The sequence below is a fragment of the Elephantulus edwardii genome, unplaced genomic scaffold (assembly GCF_000299155.1).
Source record: "Elephantulus edwardii isolate Elephantulus edwardi_28Jun2011 unplaced genomic scaffold, EleEdw1.0 scaffold00110, whole genome shotgun sequence".
NCBI lineage: Eukaryota > Metazoa > Chordata > Mammalia > Macroscelidea > Macroscelididae > Elephantulus > Elephantulus edwardii.
The window spans coordinates 1,826,330-1,834,102 of NW_006399860.1; the positions used below are offsets into that span (position 1 = coordinate 1,826,330).

General features: G+C 40.0%; 1 pseudogene; it reads right to left on the bottom strand.

The window, feature by feature from the left end:
- Positions 1-7,267: 7,267 nt before the first annotated feature.
- Positions 7,268-7,773, bottom strand: part of LOC102859449 — a 1,394-nt pseudogene continuing 888 nt past the window's right edge.

A 7,773-nucleotide genomic window follows, 5' to 3' on the forward strand; every position in this document is an offset into this window, starting at 1 on the left:
TCACAAATTTTAGTCAGAGGTGAGGTTAATGATTAATAAGAGTTCCAGTCAGGGGTGGGGCCAGTCTAACGCAGCCTGATTTCCTTCTCTATTTAGGAACCTAGCATTCCTTCCCGACACCTCTCTTCCCTTCCTCATCCAATTGCCCAGCAAGCTGGCCCACTGGATAAAGATGAGAGATTGTAAAGATGTAGGCCCTTGGAAACCTGACAGAGTCAGAGTCTGTCTGTTGTACAGGGCTAACGGAGAGATGGTAGTTAAGTGGGAGAATCTTTCCTTCCATGATGGAAACACAGATTTCTTTTGTCAGTGTCCCTGAAGAGCAGCCACCACTCATCAGGTTATTGTGTTTCTGTGATAAGGGAGCTCTGGTGGCTTAGTGGTAGCCCAAGGGCAGATAGTTCGAATCCATCAGCTGCTCCACAGGAGATAGATGAACAATCTCCTCCTGAACAATTTACAGCCCCTGAAAACCCATTAGCAGGTCAGCTCTGAGTTAGTTCTGACTCAACAGCACTTAATGACAACATAGGAACATAGTCCCCTGGAGTTTCCTGATTAAGATGGACTAGTTAGTAATGATTCATGGTTCAAAATTGGGAAGGGGATACCCAGGGATGCATCCTATCTCCATACCTTTTCAACCTATATGCAGAACAGAGGCTGGGCTCTATGAGGAGAAACGTGGGGTCAAGATTGGTGGACGATTTATCAACAATCTGCGTTATGCGGATGACACAACCCTGCTTGCTGAAACTGAGGAGGACCTGAAGCGCCTGCTGCAGAGTGTCAAGGACTGCAGCCTACAATATGGATTGAGGCTCAATGTCAAGAAGACAAAGATTCTCACCACTGGACCAATTGGCAGCATCAGGATGGATGGTGAAGAGATTGAGATTGTACACAGCTTTAGTTTGCTTGGCTCCATAGTCAACAGTCTTGGCACCAGCAGCCAGGATATTAAAAGGCGCATTGCCATGGGAAAGTCTGCTGTTAGGGACCTCTCCAAAGTGCTGAAGAGCAGTGGTGTCTCTCTGGAGACTAAGGTGCATCTAATACATGCCATGGTCTTCGCAATCACCTGTTATGCATCAGAGAATTAGACAATGACCAAGGAGGATAGAAGGAGACTTGATGCCTTTGAGCTGTGGTGCTGGAGAAGAGTATTGAGAATACCATGGACTGCTAGGAAAACAAACAGATTTGTCCTGGAGAGGGTTAAACCGGGTGGCTTCTTGGAGGCAAGGATTCTGAGGCTCCGTCTAACTTACTTTGGACATGTTGTGAGGAGAGACCGGTCCTTAGAGAGGGACATCATGCTTGGGAGGGTGGAGGGACGGCGCAGGAGAAGAAGGCCCTCTATGAGGTGGATTGATTCAGTGACTGGGATAATTGGGATGGGAGTGTCAGAGACAGTGCGATTGGCACAGGACAGAGTGGAGTTTAGGGCTGTTGTACATAGGGTCGCTATGAGTCGCAGGCGACTCGACGGCACATAACAACAACAACAACAACAGTTAGTAATGTCTGGTAATCTACTTCCAAAAAGTTAACCAGCGAAAACCCTCTATCACAGTGATCTGGTTTCCAACTAATTTTGAGGATGGAGAAAGACCTGGCAACCTTCTGCTCTTTGTGCCTGAGGTGGGAACCAGGTAGTTAATGACAGCATTGGGTTCAATTAGCCTTGAGACTCCCTGGATTTCCTTCAGTCACCCAAGGGGTAAACCTGTTGTCTTAGTCTTAAAATTATCATCAGAGGTTAAATATAAATTTGCAGCACCATGAAAAATGGAGAAGAGATTGAGGTTGCTAACAGTAACAGCTTGCTCAGCTCCACAATCAACACTCTTGGCAACAGATGCCAGGAAATCAAAAGACAAAATGCATTAGGTAAATCTGCTGTCAGGGACCTCTCCAGAGTGCTAAAGAGCAACGATATTAGTCAAGAGACTAAGGTCTGTCTGATCCAGGCCATGATCTTTCCAATTACTTGTTATGCATTAGATATCTGGACAGTGACCAATGATAACAGAAGAACTGATGCCTTTGAACTGTGGTGCTGGAGAAGAATCTTGAACATAGCATGGATTGCCAAGAACACAAATAGGTCTGTCTTGGAGACGGTGAAACCAAAATTTCTCCTTGGAGGCTAGGGTTTTAAAGCTCTGTCTCACATACTTTGAACATATGGCCAGGAGGGACCGATCCTTGGACATGGACATCATGCTCAAAAGGGTGGAAGGACAGTGCAGGGGAGGAAGACCCCAGGTGAGATGGATTGGATTGATACAGTGACTGGGGCAATGGGGGTAGGTGTGTCAGAGTCAGTAAAATTGGCTTGGAACAGGGCAGGCTTCAGAGTTTGTTGTACATAGGGCCGTTAAGACTTGCAGGTGACTTGAAGGCACGTAACAACATAATATTCTCTCTCCTGCCCCCCCACCGTGTGTGTGTGTGTGTGTGTATGTCTATATCTATATCTCTATTTATCTACATATCTCCTTAAAGTTCTAAAGTACTTTAAAGGTTTCAAATAATCACTTTTGAGACATTTTAAAGCTTTGATAAGGGAAGACATTTAAGTAAGTTAGATGCATATGAAATAATAACTGTGTTTTCTAGTGGGTGAGGTCGAGGCCAAATGTGTTTGTGGAAGTACTGTAATGTCATCACCCTTTACTTTGTTCCATTACTTGCCTTTAACCTTGACTTTGCTAAATAATATCTTTAACCAGGACAGTGAATTACTATGGTAATTAGGTTGGTGTCATTTGTCATCATCAGCATAGCTTGACTCCTGAGTTGAGAAGGTTGTTAAATAACTATATAGTTATCAACGATCAAGACTACATTTGCATGCATATTTTATGCATGAATGTTCAAGTGTTGGCTGCCAGGTGAAGGAAGGGCCCTGAACATCTCGGATGGGGCAGAGCATAGAGTGTTCTCTTGCGATCCAGAGACTTGGGGGAACCCCAGCCCTGGGAAACAGTATACTGGGCAGCTGAAGAAGAGAACTAGACAAAGAAAGATGATGATTTTACTTGAAGGCAGGGACAGGAGGCTCCCAGGGAGCAATGGTTAAGAACGAGTTTGCTGATTAAAAATTCAGCAATTAGAACTCTACTCTGTAGAAGAAATGACATGGTAGTCTACTTCAGAGAAGTTAAACAACAAATCCATTACTATTCAGTTGATTCCATGTCATTGCAGTCCTATGTTGTTATTGTTGTTGCTGTATACCATTGAGTTGGAACCGACCCATAATTGACCCACGGGTGGACTGTCAGACTCAATTAATTGCACAGGAGGAGATGCCCACCCTTCTCCTGCACCAAGTACCTTTGAGGACTGCCACACACCTTCTTGCCACAAGGCTGCCAGAGCTCCCTATAGCAGAGTAGAATTCCTCATCGGGTTCTCAAGGATGTCATCTTTATGGAAGCTGACTGATGTTTCTTTTTCCTTTGTACAACTGACTTTTCATTTAGCAACAGAGGTTTTAACCATTATACTATAGGGTTTATTTTCATAAAAGTTATTGTTATGTGCCCTCGAGTTGACTGCTGCACATAGCAATACTATGAACAATGTATTGGAATCTTGCCCCATCCTACGCCAGCCATCTTTCCCATCTCGGATAGATATAAACCTGTCTTACAGTCACTGTCTCAGTCCATTCTGTTGAGTGTTGTCCTCTGTTTCTCCAACTGTCTACCTTTCCCAGTATGATGTCTTTTTCCAAGGGTTGACCCTTTCTGACAACATGCCTGAGGTATGTGAAATGATTCATGTCACCCTCCTTTTCCTTTTCCTGGTTGAACTTCATCCAAGAAAGACTTGTTTGTTTTTGTGGCAGTACATGAGATATTCAGTACTCTTTGCCAACACGCAGTTCTGAGGTATACATCCTTCTGTCTTCTTTATTTATTACCCAACTTCAGATGCATTTTAAACAATGAAAACTATTACGGTTTGGATCAGGTACACCGTAGTCTTTAAACTTATATCCTTGCTCTTCAGCACTTTGGCAAGATCTCTGATGGCATATTTTCCCAATGCAACATGTCTTTTGATTTCTTGACTGCTGTTGTCATGGGTGTTGATTATGGATCCAAGCAAATTGAAGTCATTGATAACTTCAATCTTTTTTTCCATTGATCATTATGTTGCCTTTTGATCCAGTGGTAAGGATTTTTATGTTTTGTTTTGGGTTTGTTTTTTTTTTTATGTTGACATGTAATACATATTGAAGACTATAGTCTTTGATCTGCAGTAAATGTTTTAAGTCTATTTATGCTATCATTCACGTTACATAGATTGTTCATGAACCTCCAATTATGATGACACATTTTTCTTTATATAATTTAACTTATGGAATTATTTATTCAGCATATAGATTAAATAGGAACGGAGAAAGGATTCAACTTTGACATATGCATTTCTAATTTTAAATCAAGCAGCTCATTCTCTTCTGACAACTGCTTCATCATCTATGTATAAACCATGAACATAATAATGAAGTATTCCGGGATTCTCATTCTTCTCAATGTTATTAATAACTTATCACGATCCATATAGTCAAATGCCTTTGCATAGTCAATAAAACACTAGTAAACATCCTTCAGATATTCTTTTTTTATTTAATATTTTTAAAATATTTATTTTATTATTTTTGTGTGCGTGTACCATCAAATCAGATCTGACTGGTACAGGAGGAGATTGTCCCTCCTTCCCCGGCAGAGCATCTGGTGGATTCGAACTGTTCGCCTCTGGGATTGTAGTTGCAGCTCCTTGCCACTATGCTTTCAGCTAAGATCTATCTGACATTAGCAATGAGATTCCTTGGTCTCTTCTGAATCCAGGTTGAATTTTTGGGACTTCCCTATCAAAGTGTGTTCTGTTTTTGAACAATCTTCAGCAAGATCTTACTTGCATATGATGCTAATAATATTATTTATTTGTTTATTTTTGGCTTTAACAACTGGAAATGTATTCTTTTAGGCAATTGAAAATCCCAATTGAGGATGCTGGCTCTAGGGAAGGTTTTTCTCTCTGTTGGTGGTGGAGCAAAGTCCTTGTTTGCTCCAGCATATATGGGTCCAGTGTTCTCTGGAGACCTCCATGTGACTTTGGTGATCCCTAATATTAAGAAGCTTCATGGTAGAGAGACCCAGGTACAAAAAGATGTACTCCACTCCTGGGGATTATTTTTGGTGGTATTAAAGAGACTCCCAATTTAGCTTCATTTCTTCTTTTTTTATCTCTAGTGAGATAGTCACTGTAAATGATATTACCTGGCACAACCTGGAGGAACTCCCCTTACCTCAGATTAGGAATGGGATAGTGTTTGGGAGTGTTGCATTCCACATTTAATCTTCTTACAACTATTTGGTTTATCAGATAGTGGAGATTTTTACATGGTTTCCAATCATTATATACATGTATTTTGGGGAGATAAAATCCAATCCATGGCACTCTAACTTTTCAGCCCCCAAAACGTCCTGGTCACATAGAAAATATATTCACTATCACGGCATCTCATGATTTGAAATCTTCTATCTCATCATGATTGTAACTTAAAATCTTAAATTAACTTCAAATGCAATATCAATCTGAGGCAAAATATAATTTCATTTCTGGATCAACAATGTCAGTTATCTGCTCCCACAGTACAAAGGCACAAGAAGACATTTCCAGAGTTGTTCTTGTTGTTAGGTGCACTGGTGACAACAGCTCATAGCAACCCAACGAACAACAGACCTGAACCTTCTCTGATCCTGTGCCCTCCTTAAAATCTCTACCATATTAAGCCTATAGTTACAGTCCATTCTTCTTTAGTGATCCTTATTCATTGTCCAACTGTCAGGTGCCTAGGAAGCAATTGAAAATTCTCTTGCTTGAATCAGGTGCATCTTTTACTTTAAACTGAGATCCTTTCTTTTCCACCCTTTGGAGAGGTCCTTGGCAGCAGCTTTTACTAATGCAGCATGTCTTTTGCTTTCTTGACTGCTGCTACTATGGGTTGTGGATTCAATGAAAATGAAGTAATTAAATTAATGACAATTTAAAAAGTCAATCTCTTCTTTTTTTTTTTTTTAAATTTTTGTGTGAGTGTACCATTAAATCAGATCTGACTGGTACAGGAGGAGATTGTCCTTCCTTTCCCGGCAGAGCTTCTGGTGGATTCGAACCATGAGCCTCTGGGATTGTTGTTGCAGCTCCTTGCCACTAGGCCACCAGAGCTCCCCAAAGTCAATCTCTTCTTTATCTATCATGATGTGGACTATTGGTCCAGAGGTAATAATTTTTTTTTCCTCCTTCTCAATGTTGAGATGTACCCTGTATTGAAGGTTGTAGATTTTGATCTTTTGCAGTAAGTTTTTCAAGTCCTCTTCACTTTGTACACTAAATTGTGTCATCTGCATAATGCATGTTGTTGATGAGTCTCCAAACTTGATGCCACATTTTTCTTCAGATAGTTCAACTTCTTGAATGATTTGCTCAGCATTCAAATTGAATAGGTTTGAAAAAGAATATGATCCTGATGAATGGTTTCCTTGATTTTAAACCATGCAGTATTCCCTTGTTCTGTTCACACAACTGCTTCTTGGTCTATGTATAGGTTTTGACTACAATTAAGTATCCTGGGATTTCTATACTTCAAAATATAATTTTATGATCCCATAGTCAAATGACTTTATATAGTTAGTAAAACATAAGTAAACTGCTTTTTATATTCTCTGCTTTCAGCCGAGATCCACCAGACATCCATCTATATTTTGGGCAGGTTTTGATCAATGTAACTGTTTAAGTTGGTTTTGCATAATTTCCAGCAAGATTCTTCTTGCTTGTGATGTTAAAGATATTCTTTGTTAATTTCTATACAAATTTCTTTTTTAATAGCAGGTAAATTTAATCATATTATGACAATGATTATGTATCTGTCTCAATAATGACTTTTAATAAAAAGTCTAGTATATGATGGTTCAAAGTTGATTGAACTCCCAAGTTTATTTGAGCAAGAAAAAAAAACCAACCCAGAAAATCATTCAGAATAGGTAAAAAGGTAACAGTAGTGCTTCATGTTTTTGTAAAAGCTGGTAAGGCTTATATCTGAAAATCTGATATAAAATTTCAGGCTGTACTGAAATAGTTCTTTTCTCAGCCATGTGGAAGCTGGTAAGGCTTATATCTGAAAATCTGATATAGAATTTCAGGCTGTACTGAAATAGTTCTTTTCTCAGCCATGTGGGATATGATGTCACTGAGAGTCTGGGAGATTCTGGCTGTGGGTATCATTTCTTGTCTTCAGCTGTGATTGTGCAATATCAGCAAGTGCACTTTGTGTCTTTTCCAGAAGCATACCCCTTGATAAACCACATCTTCCAGACGTATAGCAACTTCAGGATTTTCTTCCTCTAGCTTATCCAAACTGGCAGCTCTAGATTCTTTACTAAGTAAGGAATCTCTCAAAACATCTATGTCTTGATTACTCCCTCTATCCCCACCTCTTGGCGACCCCTTCCCTCCCCTAGTTCCTCATACATGTTTTATTAGTTACCTATTTCTACAATAATGGCCTTATACTGTATTTTTCCTTATGGGACCAAGTTAGTTCACTTAGCATAATACTTTCCAGTCCCTCCCAAGTTAGGTAGTAAAATTGAAAAAAAAAAAGAAGGAAAGAAAGAAAGAAGGAAAGAAAGGGGAGAAAGGAAGGAAGGAAGAGAGGAAAGAAAGAAAGAAAGAAAGAAAGAAAGAAAGAAA